Source organism: Hevea brasiliensis, chromosome 1, assembly GCF_030052815.1.
Source record: "Hevea brasiliensis isolate MT/VB/25A 57/8 chromosome 1, ASM3005281v1, whole genome shotgun sequence".
Lineage (NCBI taxonomy): Eukaryota > Viridiplantae > Streptophyta > Magnoliopsida > Malpighiales > Euphorbiaceae > Hevea > Hevea brasiliensis.
The window spans coordinates 123,713,437-123,730,970 of record NC_079493.1 but is presented as its reverse complement, the minus strand read 5'-3'; positions in this window follow the sequence as shown (position 1 = coordinate 123,730,970).

Below are 17,534 nucleotides of genomic sequence, written 5' to 3'. Positions count from 1 at the left end.
ACTAAAGTAGTGTTATCCATTAAGCAAGAGGTCAAATCCTTAAGAGTGATGTTAGAAGCTAATATCCTAGAAAATGAGTGGCCCTAGAAGAGATATGAGGAACTAGCTTTAATTGATGAAAAGAGGATGTGAGCCTTGTATCGTATGCAGGCTTATCAGAGGAAGATAGCTAGAGCCTTTAATAAGAAGGTGAAGCCAAGAAAGATCAAAGAGGGAGACATGGTCTTGAAACAAGCTCGGCCCATCCCTTTGATTTAAGAGGAAAGTTTACCCAAGCTAGGATGGTCCATACATAGTCAACAAGATCTTACCACAGTAAGAATATCAGACCTGGATGGGAATGAATTTCAAGAACCAGTCAATTTAGACAGGCTCAAATGGTACTTTCTGTGAAATAGGCCCGCTAGGCTGAAAACCTACAAAAGGCGGTCTAGGCAAAAGTAAGGGTTAAAGAAAAAAAAAAGAAAAGAAAAAAATGCTAGATTGAAAATCTGCAAAAGGTGGCCTAGGCAAAAGGAGAGATGAGAGAAGATCTGAATGGAAAACCTGAAAAGGCCATTCAGCAGGTTATAAAGTTTATTTCTAACTTTGGAAGGTTGAAAATTTAGTAAAACTAAATGTAAAAGGGAGTAATGGTGTACCTGAATAAATAAAGAAGCTTTTATTACGTTAACCAGTAATAGGTTTTATTTAATTATGATTGTGAATGTTTGTGTCTTGAGGGATACATCAAATGATTAAGTAATTGAACTGCATTGTTTTGATTTGATCCATGTCTTCTGAGTATGACAAGATAGGTGTTTGATATGAATACCTTGTCAATTGTCCAATTTCAAAAAAAAAAGAAAAAAAAGGAGCTCGCTAGGTGGAAAACCCAAAAGGGCCGCTTAGGCAAAAGTTAGAGCAAGCTCGCTGAGTTGAAAACCCAAAAGGGCATTTCAGGCAAAAGTTAGGGCATAAAGAATTGAGTTCATGAAAGAGAAAGGAGTCAAGGTAGAACAAGATTTTGAAATGGCTTTAGAATAATGAACCATGGGGGGAGAGAAGAAAGAGAAAAATCAGAGGAAAATTGTATCGTGACCTTAAAGAAGTCTTTTTTGGTGAACAATTCTTCTAAAAAATTTTGAGGTTATAAGAAAGTTTTGGCAAAAAGAGATCCCCCAGAGGACTAAGTTTTTTTAGAATCTTTAGTAAAATCAGCATGCCCATGATAGGAAGTAGCATATAGGAAGCATAAAAATCAGAGAGAATTTTGAGATCCAGTCATCCCAATTTTTTCAAATCATGAATTGGATATTTTTTGGTAAGTCCTTAGATGTCGTTTAGGGCGCACGACATAGTTGTGTAAGGCGTAGAAGAACATGCATCAACATGTCACCTGTAGGTATTTAAGGCATAGAATAACATGCATCACCACAGTTTCAAGTGTCGAACTACGAGGGGGTCTGATTCTTCCTCAGGATAGCGAGGGGGATACGTAGGTAGTTTAGGATCATGGTCCTGAATACGAACCCAAAATATTTCATGACAGATGTTTTTTGGTAAGTCCTTAGACATTGTTTAGGGCACATGGCATAGTTGTGTAAAACTTAGAAGAACATGCATCAACATGTTACTTGTAGGTGTATAAGGCGTAGAAGAACATGCATCACCACAGTTTCAAGTGTCGAACTACGAGTGGGTCTGATTCTTCCTCAGGATAGCGAGGGGGTTACGTAGGTAGTTTAGGACTACGGTCCTAAATACGAATCCACAATATTTCAAATCACACAATTGCCATTGTCATGAGACCGTAGCTAGTCTCATGAAACAGAGTGTATCGACAGAGCAAGATGCACTCAATTTTCACATGACACAGTTATTACTGTTATGAAACTATAGTTAGTCTCATGACGCTGAGTGAATCGACAGAGTAAGATACACTCATTTTTCATATGACACAGTTATTAACATAGAGTATGTCGACCGAGCAAGATATACTTGATCCTCATAGCCAATGTTTTATAGTTATTAGAAATTTGAGTTTCACTTTGACGAAACTTGAGCAATGCTTTCGCATTGATTTCAACTTTTGCATTAAGGCCGTGGGAAACCCGATGATGAAAAATTGTATGACTGTAAGATATAATTGAAGGCATGAAACTGAATTATTAATTTCGTGGCATGATCTTGAAAAAAATAATAATAATATGCTTTTTGGAAAATTAATTTAATTTAAATAAAATTATGTTTTGTTTAAATTTAATATGGGTAGTTCTTAAATGGACCTAATTGAGTTTAATTGGGCGCCATGGGCCTAAAAAAAGCCTAGTTAGGAATTTTAAATAGGATCCATTTAATTTATTTTTTGAAAATTAAAATAAGAAAATATCTTTTTCTCTATCCCTCTCCTATACAAACTCTCTCTCCCCCATTGGCCCCACTCTCTTCCTTATTCTCTATTGGTGCCACCTCCTTTCCCTCTCTTCCTATTGGTTGGAACACCTCACCCATATTCCAGTCTCACCCAATTTCCTCAATCCCATACCACACCTCTTCCTCACTTTCTATTGGTGCCTTCCCCTTCCTCTCTCTTCCTATTGGTTGAAACACCTCATCCATATCTCAGTCTCACCCAAATTCTGCAATCCTAGTTGTTTAAGTTATTTGAACTTTATCACCGTAGGACTCCAAACCCTATCACACCTCTCTCCAAAACCCTATAAATACCCCACTAATAAAAAATAAAAAAAAAGGAAAGGAGGAGGGAAAAAAGAAAAAAAAAAAAAGGAGGAGGAGGAGAAGACCAAAAAAAAATAATAAAAAAGAGGAGAAAAAAAATTAAAGAGAGGAATAGCCAAAATTCTTTTAATTCTTCTTTCTTTCTATCGATATTTCTTAAAGGTTAGTTCTTTTATTTTTCTTTTCAAGATCTATGCTATGTAATTTTTAATTCTATGTTCCTCATTTTTAATTTATTTTATATGTTCATATAGATCATGTAATCATGTTTAATTTGAGGGGATACACAACTTTGCACATGTTCAGTTTTCTGTGTCTCGTATTTTTATTATTTTTTGTTATTTTCTGAATCTGTAAAAAATTTGTAAAAATTATATTCATATTCTACATGAAATTCTATTAATTTTAGGCTCAAGAATCACTAAAAAAGCTTTAATATTTTATAAGTTATGACTGTTTGAAGTTAGGATTCCTATAAAATCTGATTTGCAGGATACCCGACTTGTGAAGCCCATATCTCCCTTTTTTCTTAATATTTTTGTGTAAATCTAGTTTCTAAAATTAATTTCAGAATCTTATGAATATTTTCCAATTGGTTTTGCATTTGTATTTATTGTGGTTAATGAGTTATAAATTTTACAAAAAAGTAGTATGATTCTGTTACTTAGAAAAGTTACGATTTATGTAGACCATTCGGCTAGGGTATTGTTTGATTTATAAATTTTATGATCTTGTATGATATGTAGGCTGTTTTCTGTAATTTTTTTTATGATTTTTAGGCATGTCTAACTATTTTTAAAAAATCAGATTTCTTGCTACCGTTAATCTGCCAGAATTTGAAAATTATATATTTATGCATGTTTTGTATTTTCTTGGGTTTTAATTGATATTTGATCTATTTTTCTGTGTTCTTTTAATTTAAGAAGTGTTATGAAGTGTTTGGATCATGTTAGAAGACTTAAACCATTAGGTAGTTGTAACTAATTAGGAATCTTAACCCTTTAGGAGACTAGAGTTAGAATCCAATATAAATTGTTATTAATATTTTCTTTATTTCTTTTATTTTCTTTAGTTTCTTTATTTTTTATTACAAATAAAATTGGTAAGTAGCCCTAAGGTAAGTACCAAAGAGGGCATTTGCGTGGAGCTTATGTGGAGCTAAACGGGAGTAAGCCATTGCCATACTAGAAGAGAAGACCCTTTTTTAAGGATAGCTTGCCCCATTGACAACTGCATTTACCATCAGGTAAGTAGCTCTAAACTCCTCGAATAATTATTGGCATGAAATTGTAGTAATAATATAATTTTTATTTGATAAATTAAAATTAACTTTGTTTTTAATTTAACTGACTTTTGCATGTAATTAATTTAAATAAATACTTTGTAAATTAAAATTAATCTTGTCTGTAAATTAAACTAATATTGGCTTGTAAAATAAATTTAATTTAATACTTGGTAATTATAAAATAAATTTGCATGTTAGAAATCTTTATTAGGTTGTGATTGTTTGGGCCTTATGTGATATTAGAATAAATTACACATGTACATAATTAACTTAGTTCAATTATCCTTAGGACAACTTGGTGAAAATTAATTAATTAATTAGGTTAAATAGAAACGTAGGGTTATTTAAAATTGAATTTGTTTGTAAATTAAATTCTCAATAATAAATTAATTTTAGTCATTTGGTAAATATCATTTAAATAATTAGCAACCCCATAGATAGGAATTACTTGTGCATGAAAATTATGTGTAAACAACAACCTTTTTGTGAATTACTTGCGTGTGTAGGATTAGAATTGCATTTTTTAGGATAAAGTTTAATAAATGAATAATAAACAAGACTTCTAGAAATATTAGTAGAGGACTAGCACTCGAATCAATGAGGTTGGACCCGGCGTAAGGGGTGCCTAACACCTTCCCCTTACGTACCCAATATCCCGAACCTAGACATTAGGCTATGGTAACGACAGTTCTGAAAACTCTGCAAGGAGTAAGTTGCCATCCATAACCCTCGGAAGAAACACTGAATATGTCCTGGTTATTACCTGGGTGGCGACTCCTGTCTATCTATGTTTTCGTGGTATAAATCCTTAGTACAGTGGTAGTGTTATGGGAAGACGATACTTACCAGTGATTTGCTTCTATTAGGATTGTATGAAGTGCATGTCTAAGTGAGACCATTGTGACTCCACCCTCTTTCCTGGGTATTACCTGATGTATTTTATATAATTCTAATAGATGATATTTCGCCCCATGCCCCCGCTCCTACATTAACATATATTTATTACATTATAATTTTATATAGTACATTCATGTAATTTTATTGTCATTTTTTTTACTTTTACACTACCTTTATATTATATTTCTTTAATATATTAAGATGATATAAAAATTTTGACATTTTAAAATGATAAAAATGATTATATGATTTAACCAATCTCAAATTATTCTATATTTTTAATTAATATTTTTATTATATTACTATATTTTTTATTTTTCTTTATTATGAAATCTTCATTAAAATTTTGATAAATAAAAAGTTTAATCTACATAAAAAGTAATAAAAATAAAATACAGAGTAATTAACAATAAATTTAAAATATTATTTTATTTTATATATTAAAATTAAAATATATATAAATTAAAATTAATCATATATTAAATTTATTAGTTTAGGTTTGAGGCTTATTTGTTATTATCGTTGTTTGAAATTTTGTATTAAAATTATTATTAGTCAAGTGCAAAAGTAATATATATATATATATATATATATATATATATATATATATATATATATATATATATATATCATACTTAATATACTCTTTTTTTATCTTTATTTTTATACTTTCTATATAAAAATAATTTATCATATTACATATTAATTTTTTTATTTAAATATTTTTAAAATTTAACTATTAAAATCTTAACCAATATTAAAAAAATTCTTTTGACTAAATCTTTTAAAAATTTTAAAATTATTAAGTTTATAATTTTAGACATTACAAAAATCTGCTTATCATATTATATATATCTAAAAAATCAATTATTTTTTAATTAAAGTTTTTATCATATTGGAAAAATGGTGATTTTTTTTTATAAATTTTATCAATATATATTTAAATAATTATTCAATAAAAATTATTTATAAAATTTAAAAATTTATTTCTAAAAATATTTCTCATATCTAAAGTTTAAAAATCTTAAGAATGACACTTCAAAAATGTCATGTGATATATGTGTGTTTCTTTTTACTTTATTTATTTTTTTATTAATATGTGTCGACTAATTTAAATAATAATAATAAATAATATATTAATTAACTTATTTATTTATCAACACTTAAAATAAAATTATAATTAATTAAAATTTTGTAATATGATAGTGAAAATATAATATATATATATATAAAGTAAGTGTTCTCATGATATTGCATGTGACATTTTTTGTGAAAAGTGAGTGTAGCTGTCATGACCCAACCTATGGGCCGGACCGGCACTAGGACCTGGGCCAGCCTAAAGCCCCCGAGGCCCGTAGTAAGCCTAACTGTTCATTAACCCAACTCTAATGCCCATTTGGGCCCAATTTCAAGAAACCAACCGGACAGAGCCCGACCATAAAGTGGACCTTTCAACGGGGAGTTTTTGACTCACCCGACCTGTAAACAAAATATATTATCAATTGGGGAGCTCAGCTCACCCTCCACATACTCATATCAGCATAAAAATAAATGGGAGCTCAGCTCCCTCATCCAATCCATCAAACATGCATATAATTTTACAGGTCCACATGACAATTTATATTATATATGAATCATTTAAATATTTCTAACACATGCGAAATTCTAGGAGTAAATAAAATTACAAAACTATTGATAAACAACTGCGAAGGAGAAAAGGTGTTAACCACAATAAAATCCTCCTGTGAAAAAATATTGAACAGAGTGAGCGTCGACTCAGAGAGTAAAATATCAATTTTAACCATAATCTCTATAACTATCTAGAACTAATGCAACTCGTGGGAGTGAAATGCAACAAAGAACCATATTTTCACATCATAACAACAAAAGGTAATTTGGAGCACTCACGCACTCGTAACATCAATCATAATATATGGGAGCCGATCCTCTCTTAAATCCAACTTTGGTGCCTGAAGAACTCCGGACTTCCACTTAATAACCAAATCGGGTCCTGAAGAACTCAAGCCGTGTCTACCCGAAGGACCGGTCAAGATCTCAAGCCGTGTCTACCCGTCCTATCCATAGTCCACACCACATCACACGCACGCCAACGCACGCACACTGCTCCAAATTACCACAACAACATCCATGGCACACTAACAGTTATGAATGCAACATAAATCGTGCTTAGAGTTTAACTACATAAATATTTACATATAAGTGATGCATGGGCATGCTTGAAAATATAATAATATCGAAATTACAATTAAAATTAATATTTTACTCACAGACTTTGACAATAATCACTGGCGGGCGGAGGAAGAAGGTCATTCCGCCAATTGATAATTATATTACAATTATTTAATACAAATGACTCAATACAAATCAAGAAAAGACCCAATACGTCCTAAGTCGTGTCGAAAATCCGGCAGAGTCTTCCCTATACCTAGGACCTACCCAACCTGCAAAAGGGCTCAAAACACACTTCTATATCCACAATCCATATATCCACAACTCAATCACATCACACAGCCCCTCCTGGGCCCATCAAATCAATCATCCATCACAATATGTAAAATTTCAATTTAGTCCTTATAATTGATCATTTTTGTAAAAATTGCTCAAATAAGCTCTAAAAATTATAAAACTCTGCCCCGCGGTCCTTAGAAATATTACTAAGCTATTGCAAAAAGAATCGTAATTTTCTAAGCTACCACGAATATTTTATGAATTTTTAATCCTATTTAAGCACTAAAAAATTACGAAAAAGTAAGATTCGGGTTTACATTTGCCGATTCCGACTTCGGGAACGCGCTCGGGATGCCTGACAATGGTGGGGTAGCCAAAACCTCGATCCAATTCGAAGACTTTTCCTCGCCGTAAATTCATGCCGAATTTCCGCGAATTGAGGATACCTACACGAAGCCCAATAATAATATATAAAAAAATCAGGGGTGTTACAGTAGCTTTCTTATATTACTTCAACATATTACTCTCAGTGAAGAATGAATACTTCTTTTTTATACTAATTATTTAATTATCTTTTTATTTATTTTTTAAATATTATTATTATTATTGATATTATTATCTTAATTTTTATTATTTAAATAATTATTTTCTTTAAAGATTAATGGTCAAAATCCAATATCTTTTGAGATAAAATGTGTTATTTAAAATTTTATTATATTACTTTTTTTATAATTTTATTTATATAAAAATATAATATGTTAATTTATATTTCAATTTTATGTTTTATTTCCAATTGATGTAATATCTTTATTTTTTTATAAAAATTAATTAATATAATTTATTTTATATTGATTAAATAATAAATATAAAATATATATTATTGTTACCAATTCGAACATGTTTTGACTTTTAGAGAGAATTTTACATCTACTTGAATATCTTATATGTTAAACATGTTTATATATAGTTAATGTATTATTTGCATAATATTATTGCACTTAAAAATATTATTTCATTGATTTTAATTGTCAAGTGAAAGTATATTTTTTCTGTTTTATTTTAATTTTTTTATTTGTAACTTTTTTTATATAGTTATTTGAGATATCAATATAAGTTTAGGCTTATAATTAATTTATTTAACATTTTATATATTCTTAATTTATTTTTTATATGCCTTTTATTAAATTTACATTTCTATATTATAATTAGTTAATATTAATTTTAAATATAAAAATATTAATAATTTTAACATTAAAATTATAATTTGATATTAATTAATTCATGCTTTTTTGCACGGCATTTAGCAAATTCAATTACAATTTATGCAATTTAAACAAATTTTTTTTCTTTTTCTAAACAAAAAAGAAAAGAAAGAAATTCAAATAAATGATCTGAACCTTCGTCTGCCATAAAATTGGCCTCAACAAGCCGCATGATAAATTCTCAATTCAAAGTCCTAATTGTCTTCTTGTTTCTAAGCCTGTTCGGGAAAAACACTTTTAAATATATTACTTTGAGAGTATATAAAAAAATATTTAAAATTAAATTTAATAAGATTTAATTATAAAAATACTAAAATAAATTTTACAAACTATTTTTTTCAACAATATCAAATATGAATAATATTATTATTACATTCTACTATTGTTGTTTTAAAATTGTTGTTTATAAAATTATTATTTTGAAAAAGTAATTTACTTGTTTGATAACATAACAGAAAATTACTGTTAAACAAAAAATACTATCTTCATAATATAACATGACTTCTCAACTTTAGTTTAGAAATACTCTTCCATCAAAACACCATTTATCACCAGCAAAACAAACTTTATGGGTGAATTTAGATTTTTCACCAATACTATCGAAGAAAAATACATACCCATTATCATTTATGGGTCAGATGGCCATGCAACACGAGAAATGACATACCCATGTCCCATTGTCAAAGAAACCTCTGCATTTGTACTCTTTTAGAGGTGAAAATAAATTTTGGAGCCTTAATGTATGTTGCAGTGCCACTTCTACAAATAATTTTTCAATGCAAATGATATTAGACATCCAGCAATTAAGAATTTGAGCATTCATGGTCAAAATTGCAAATTCTCGTTATGACTTGAAGTGAGTGACGCATCACGGCTTTTTTTCGTGTGGATTGTCACGTGGACTAATAATAAGTATTAATTAATTTTAAGAAAATAAAATTAAAAATAAATATTAAATTATTAACATGTAAAATAATGCATTCTAATTATAAATAAGTTAAATATTTGTACTTTATTTTTATAATTTTTTATGTAGATTATATTTTTTATCTCTTAAATTTTTGAATAAAGATTTCATAATAAAAATAATAAAAAATATAATAATGTAATAAAAATATTTATTAAAAATATAAATTAATTTAAAGTTAATTAAATTATATTATAGTTAATTATAAGATTACAAATTAATAATTTATTTTCTTTAAACTAATGGTCATCAATGACTTATTATTATTATTATTATTATTATTATTATTAAGGAAGGTAACATGTAATAAATAATATTTTTATATAAATGATTTTATAAAAGATAATATAAATAATTTTTAAATATTATATTTAATTACAAAATATCTTAAATTTTAAAGAAAATAATAATTTTAATAATAAATATTAAGATAGTATTACAAATAATAATGATAATTAAAAGAGAAATAAAAAATTAAATAATAATTAATATAAATAAGAGTATTTATAATTGAGTATGAAATTATAAATTAATGATCAATTTTTTTTAAACTAATGGTCATCAATGCACTTTTATTATTATTTAAATTATTTTTTATTTTAAACTATTATTATTATTATTATTATTAAATTATTAACATAAAAAATAATGTATACTAATTATAAATAAGTTAAATATCTGTATTTTATTTTTATAACTTTTTATGTAGATTATACTTTTTGTCTCTCAAATTTTTTAACAAAGATTTCATAATAAAAATAATAAAAAATATAATAATGTAATAAAAATATTTATTAAAAATATAAATTAATTTAAGGTTAATTAAATTATATTATAATTGATTATAAGATTACAAATTAATGATTTATTTTCTTTTAATTTAAGGTTAATTAAATTATATTATAGTTGATTATAAGATTATAAATTAATAATTTATTTTCTTTAAATTAATGGTCATCAATGACTTATTATTATTATTATTATTATTATTATTATTATTAAGGAAGGTAACATGTAATAAATAATATTTTTGTATAAATGATTTTATAAAAAATAATAAATTTTTTTTTTAAATATTACATTTAATTACAAAATATCTTAAATTTTAAAATTAAATTGTAAAGAAAATAATAATTTTAATAATAAATATTAAGGTAATATTACAAATAATAATGATAATTAAAAGAGAAATAAAAAATTAAATAATAATTAATATAAAGGAGAGTATTTATAATTGAGTATGAGATTATAAATTAATGATCAATTTTTTTAAATTAATGGTCATCAATGCACTTTTATTATTATTTAAATAATTTTTTATTTTAAATTATTATTATTATTATTATTATTAAGATAACATGTTGTAAATAATATTTTTACATAAATAAATTTATAAAAAAATAATTTAAATAATTTTTAAATATTAAATTTAATTATAAAAAACTCTTAATTTTTAGAAATTAAATTTTAAAAGAAATAATAATTTAAATTATAAATGTTAAGATATTATTGTAAATAACAACGATAATTAAAAGAAAAATAAAAAATAAATAATAATTAATATAAAAGAGAGTATTTACAAAAGGTGACACGTGCTAAATTTTTTAAATAAAGTACCATGTGTCGGAATATCTCTTTGCTTTATATATATATAAATTTGTGTGTACTCATTATGAATAACTATTAAATAATTTGTAACTTTTATATATATATATATATATATATTTTAGAGAATTAAAAACTCAATTATAATTAAAGTAATTAAATAATTAATTAATAATAAATAGAAAAAAATTAATGAAATTAAATAAATTATTTAATAAACATATTACCACTTTTATATATAAAAAATTAACTTTGATTAAGAAAAGCAATATAATAATCTGTAAACAATAAATTGAATCAAAATATATATAGCTGAATGTTCCTGCATTGTGCAAATTTTTTATAATTTTAAAATAGTTAATTAATTAATATTGTTAAAGAATAAATTTTTATTGATAAATTTAAGAAGTGAAAAACATTTAAAACACAGTTATCTATTTTAATGTTTTTATTTAATTAATATTTTAACCAAATCAGTTAGAAGTTCTCCTCTATTGATTTCATGAATATTAGTATTCTTTTCAAAAGTATAAAAACATCTATCAAATGTTTCTTCCTCTATGGTTTCCTTGTTGTGCATTCTCCTGTGGATGATCCCGCTATTTCACCACCGACCGTCCAATCAGCTCCTTTGTTGCTACATGTTCCTGCCAACCCCTCTCTAATTACGCGCGTCCAGAGTGCGATTCCAAAAAGAACTTTTTTTTGGGTCTTCCTGAATTGGGGATTCCGTTATTTTGAGTGAGTTGTTCTGGATCTAGAGTCTAGTCAGTATTAATCTTGGTTTGGAGATTGATTACTGGTTGCACTGTTTTACTGTTTTGTTGTTGAAATTCAATGGGTTGTCTCTGTGTGTGTGTTTGAAATCATTGGATGGGCGCTGTTTATTTCTCATTAAAATAAACTGTTGGAGGACGTTTGTCCCCTGCTATAAATTGTTCTGTAACACGTTATCCTCAATTGTTTTCTGTCTAGGGTTTCTGATTTGTGAATCAGCGTCTGTCTTACACCCATTATCGGCAACATGGCTTCCAATGACGATTACGCGGATTCATGAAGAAATCAAAGATCATGAAGAAATCAAAGATTAAGGATGGCTTTCATGACCAAGGGCCGGTTAGCGAACCAAAGGTTGCGGCTAGCTCCGTTGCTGAACAGCTTGAAGATGAGGACAACAAAGAAGAAATTAATTGCAACATGGACGATGAGTGTCACTTATTGGAAGATATTGACCCCTTGGCGTGGCATATAATTTATATGCCACTACAAAGAAAGCGATGTAATTTACTAGTTTTTTTTTATATGGATTTATTAGTGTTTCTCTCACAATTTTAAGTCATTTTATTGATTTTTCTCTCACAATTCTATGGCAATCCCTCTTTAGTGTTTTGATTTCATCTCTTTACCCGGGCGGCCCATATTATCTGGTATTGCTTATACTGTCTATCTGGATCTTGATACTGTCTACTCTAATGGTTGCAGAGAAACACTTAGATATGCTATTGAGAAGGAGAATGAAAAGGTGACTTGGTAAGTTTAAATTTTATGCCATAGTAATCGGAAAATCCCAATCACATACATATAATTGAACAATTAGTTACTATTGATTAAAAATTATGGTATAAATTAATATTTATTTTTTATTGTTAACACAGATTATGTGAAATCACTATATAGTTTTTCATCTTTGTAATTGTATTTTGCCTATCAACGGAATTTTTTTTATTCTATTTTTCTATTTCAATCAATATTCATTGTTGACAACATACTTTTCAATCAAACAGGGTGCAAATCTTATCTTCGAGAGAATTGACCACGCAAATATGCATCCGCCTGGTTTGTTTTTCATAACCTTTGAGGCTCGAAACGAGACTACGGTTGAAGTCAAAACTTATCAAACTAGGGTCTTTCGCTGTCCATTTACCCCTTCTGACATTGAAGTTGAGCTTTTCAGGCTTAAAATCCAACCAGATGACAAATAAAGGTAACTTGTTGTTTTGGTTTTTCATGCATTTTATCACAGCATTATAACAGTCCCTCTCCATTGTTGGCCAATAACATCCTTGGCGCAATATCTTCTTGGCCAACATTAGAGTAACTTCTGATTTTCCTAGCTTGTGCTCAATTAGCTGAGAGAATATTTTACTCATGCAAATTATTTTGATTTTTGCTAAGAAAACACAAATCTTTGTTGTTGGGTGACTTGTAATTGGTGGCTCTTAAAACCATAACTACATATCTATTATGATTTTTTGAAAAAAAAAAGGTTTGAAGACATTAAACTGTTGTGCTTTTGGAGATCATTAAGTAGAACTTTAACATTCACTTCCGCACTTGATTTCTACTCTTTTATTGCTGATATGCTGCCGCAATTAATTTGAGCTGACTCTGGTTGTTCTTGTCCCAAGTCTTTTTAAAAATTTTTCCCAATCAAATAACTTGATTAACTGTGATGGCAGCTGCAATGTATTCAGCTGGGTTTATGAAAACTTACTGTTTTGCTGCTATACCATATGTCATAATCTATAGTGCCTTTAATATACCTCAATTCCCTTTTTCCTACTCCAAAATGAATTTGACTTGCTCATAAATCTAGAAAGTAGGCTTGCAGGGTACATTAAAGCTGGTCGAGTAGTAGTTAAGTATAATAAACTCCCAATAAGGCTTCTGTAGAGTTTGCGTTCTGCTTGAGCAGTCCCATCATCCTTTGACAATTTTGATTCAGCATAAGTGGTGTATCGACTGGTTTGCAATTTTCCATGTGAAACTTCTTGAGCGAATTTCTTTTGACGGATGAAGATTCCATTTTTCTCTTGCCTTGTATCCATTGCTAGGAAATAGGAGACCAATCCTAGGTTTGTCATTTCAAACTCCTGCATCTGGAGTTTAAACTTTTCAATCATATCTGAATTGCTACCTTTCATAAGTAAATCATCAAAACAAAGTGAGATTATCTAAATTCTCTCCAGCTACCTTGACATATAATGTAGCTTCACTCTGACTTTTTCTAAAATCTTGCTGCAAGAGATAATCATATATTCTACTATACCAGGATCTTGGTGCATGTTTGAAGACATTGAGTGCTTTTCGCAACTTGTAAACTTTCTCGTCATGTCCTGGGATCACAAGGCATTGTCGTTGCTCTACATAAACGTTTTGTATAAAACCATTTAAAAATTCTGACTTGAATATTGTATTCATAACAAGTAATAATTAATACTGTATTATATATAATTTTTTTGCGAGTGTTGTTAATAATTTAGTATTCTTGGATCAAGTGTTGTTAGTATTTTTATTTTGTAAGTAATATATTTGATAGATTTTGATGTGTTGGCCATTTATTGATAGGCATGAGAGCTGCAGGAATTAGTTAACAGGCTATGGAAGGACTGTTGATTATTCTTTTTGTAAGCAAGTATTGTCAAGAATTCTTGCAGCTTTCCATTGATAATATTGATTTTGTAGTTAGTCTGAGTTTCCTAAATGGATTTCTTCTTGTTTTTCTTTATTATGGTATGGTACGTAGTGAATATACTTGAATTGTTAAGCTCTATATTCAATTCCTAATGGTAAAACCCATTTTAAGACCTTGGAACTTTGGGAATTTTTTTTTTTTTTTTACTGTGCCCTTATAATGCTGGGGTATACGGTTTTTCATTTTTTAAGCAAATGGAAGTCCTAAAAGCAATTTGCTATTAAATCTTCCTTTTCTACCTAGACAGACACACACGAGTGACTAATTGATTTCAGTTGATGATGTAGAAATGGAGTGCTAATGGCATTTGTTTTGTAGAAATTACTCTAATGATCTTCACTCTGTATCTGGTCTGTTGCCCTTGATTGATATTTAAAACTTTCGACACTACATGCACGATTGATATTTGCTTTACTGTGCTTTTCTTATCTGAACTAAATAGCAATCTTGGATTTATTCGGAATGCTCTGTTACTGCAAAAACACATTGCTTAACTAATTGGATTTTTCGCCACAGCAATTACTGATTTGCTGTAACAATTAATTTGAGTTGACTCTGGTTGCTCTTGTCCCAAGTCTTTTTAAAAATTTTTCTCAACCAAATAACTTGATTAACTGTGTTGGCAGCTGCAATGTAGTCAGCTTCTGCACTGGATTTCGTAATAGTTTCTTGTTTCTTTGAGTTCCCGAAAAAATTCTTGAACTGAATTTTAGCATATATCCAGTATTTTTGGAATCATCAATTGATCCAGCCCAATCACGATTTGTTCAGGCTTCAAGATATACTTCATCTACTGTTTTTCTGCTATACCAGATGTCATAATCTATAGTGCCTTTACTATACCTCAATACTCTTTTCCCTACTCCAAAATGAATTTGACTTGCTCATAAATCTAGAAAGTAGGCTTGTAGGGTACATTAAAGCTGGTCGAGTAATAGTTAAGTATAATAAACTCCCAATAAGGCTTCTGTAGAGTTTGCCTTCTACTTGAGCAGTCCCATCATCCTTTGATAATTTTTGATTCAGCATAAGTGGTGTATTGACTGGTTTGCAATTTTTGATGTGAAATTTCTTGAGCGAATTTCCTTTGACAAATGAAGATTCCATTTCTCTCTTGCCTTGTATCCATTTCTAGGGAAGGAGACCAATCCTAGGTCTGTCATTTCAAACTCCTCCTCCATCTGGATTCTGAACTTTTCAATCGTATCTGAATTGCTACCTTTCACAAGTAAATCATCGAAATAAAGTGAGATTATCGAAACTTTCTCTCCAGCTACCTAGACATATAATGTAGCTTCACTGACTTTTTCTAAAATCTTGCTGCAAGAGATAATCATCTATTCTACCATACCAGGATCTTGGTGCTTGTTTTAAGACCATTGAGTGCTTTTTCGCAACTTGTAAACTTTCTCATCATGTCCTGGGATTATAAAGCACTGTGGTTGATCTACGTAAACATCTTGTGGAAAACCATTTGAAAATGCAGACTTGAATATTGTATTCATAATAAGCAATAATTAAATACTGTATTATATATAATTTTGTTGCGAGTGTTATTAATAATTTGGTATTCTTGAATCAAGTGTTGTTAGTATTCTTATTTTGTAAGTAATATATCTGCAGGAATTAGTTAACAGGCTATGGGAGCAGTGTTGATTATTCTTTTTGTAAGCATGTATTGCCAAGAATTCTTGCAGCTTTCCATTGATAATATTGATTTTGTAGTTCGTCTGAGTTTCCTAAATGGATTTCTTCTTGTTTTTCTTTATCATGGTATGGTACGTAGTGAATATACTTGAATTGTTAAGCTCTATATTCAATTCCCAATGGTAAAACCCATTTTAAGACCTTTGAACTTTGGAAGTTTTTTTAACTGAGCCCTTATAATGCTGGGGTACATGGTTTTTCATTTTCTAAGCAACTGGAAGTCCAAAAAGCAATTTGCTGTTAAATCTTTCCTTGTCTACATAGACAGATACACGCGAGTGACTAATTGATTTCAGTTGTTGATGTAGAAATGGAGTGCTAATGGCATTTGTTTTGTGGAAATTGCTCTAATGCTCTTCACTCTGTATCTGGTCTGTTGCCCTTGATTGATATTTGATACTTTCCACACCACATACATGATTGATATTTGCTTTACGGTGCTTTTCTTATTTGAACTAAATAGCAATCTAGGATTTATTCAGAATGCTCTGTTACTGCAAAAACACATTGCCTGCACACATAATGGAAAATAAATCTAAACTTGCCAGACTTGCTGATTATTTTTTGCTCACTGTTCTGCACACAGTAATTATTGATTAGCTTCTCTTGCAAACCAAATAGCAAAGAAAATTGTATTGGTTTGTTAAAATTAGAATTAAATGCCGCTTTCAGTGACTCCATGAAGTTTGTTTTACATCTTCCGGTTGTGGTTGCACGCACCCATTATTGAATAAATGAGGTTTTGTGATTTATTGAATCAAAAGTTTGCTTCACATCTTGCAGTTGTAGTTGCACGCCCATATTCTGCTGTATTCTAATTTCAATTACATAGGTGCAAGGTCTGGAAGCAACTTTATTTTTTTCCTTCAACTGAAAACTTGGAACGTAATTTTATTTTTTATTCAACAGAAAACTTTGAACAGATCACTAACTTGCAATGCAGAGCATGGGTGAAATGGAACCTCCTGACATGGTATCTGTAACTTGACAATTTTATGCTTGCATATTATTATTTCTCAAATAAAAGTTATATTTTGTGTTATTAATCTAAAAAATGAAAAATTAATTTACTTTTTTTTTTTGGTCAGATTTAGCCAAGTACTATTATCTGAAGAAATTGTTGATTCATCAACAGTTGGCATTATA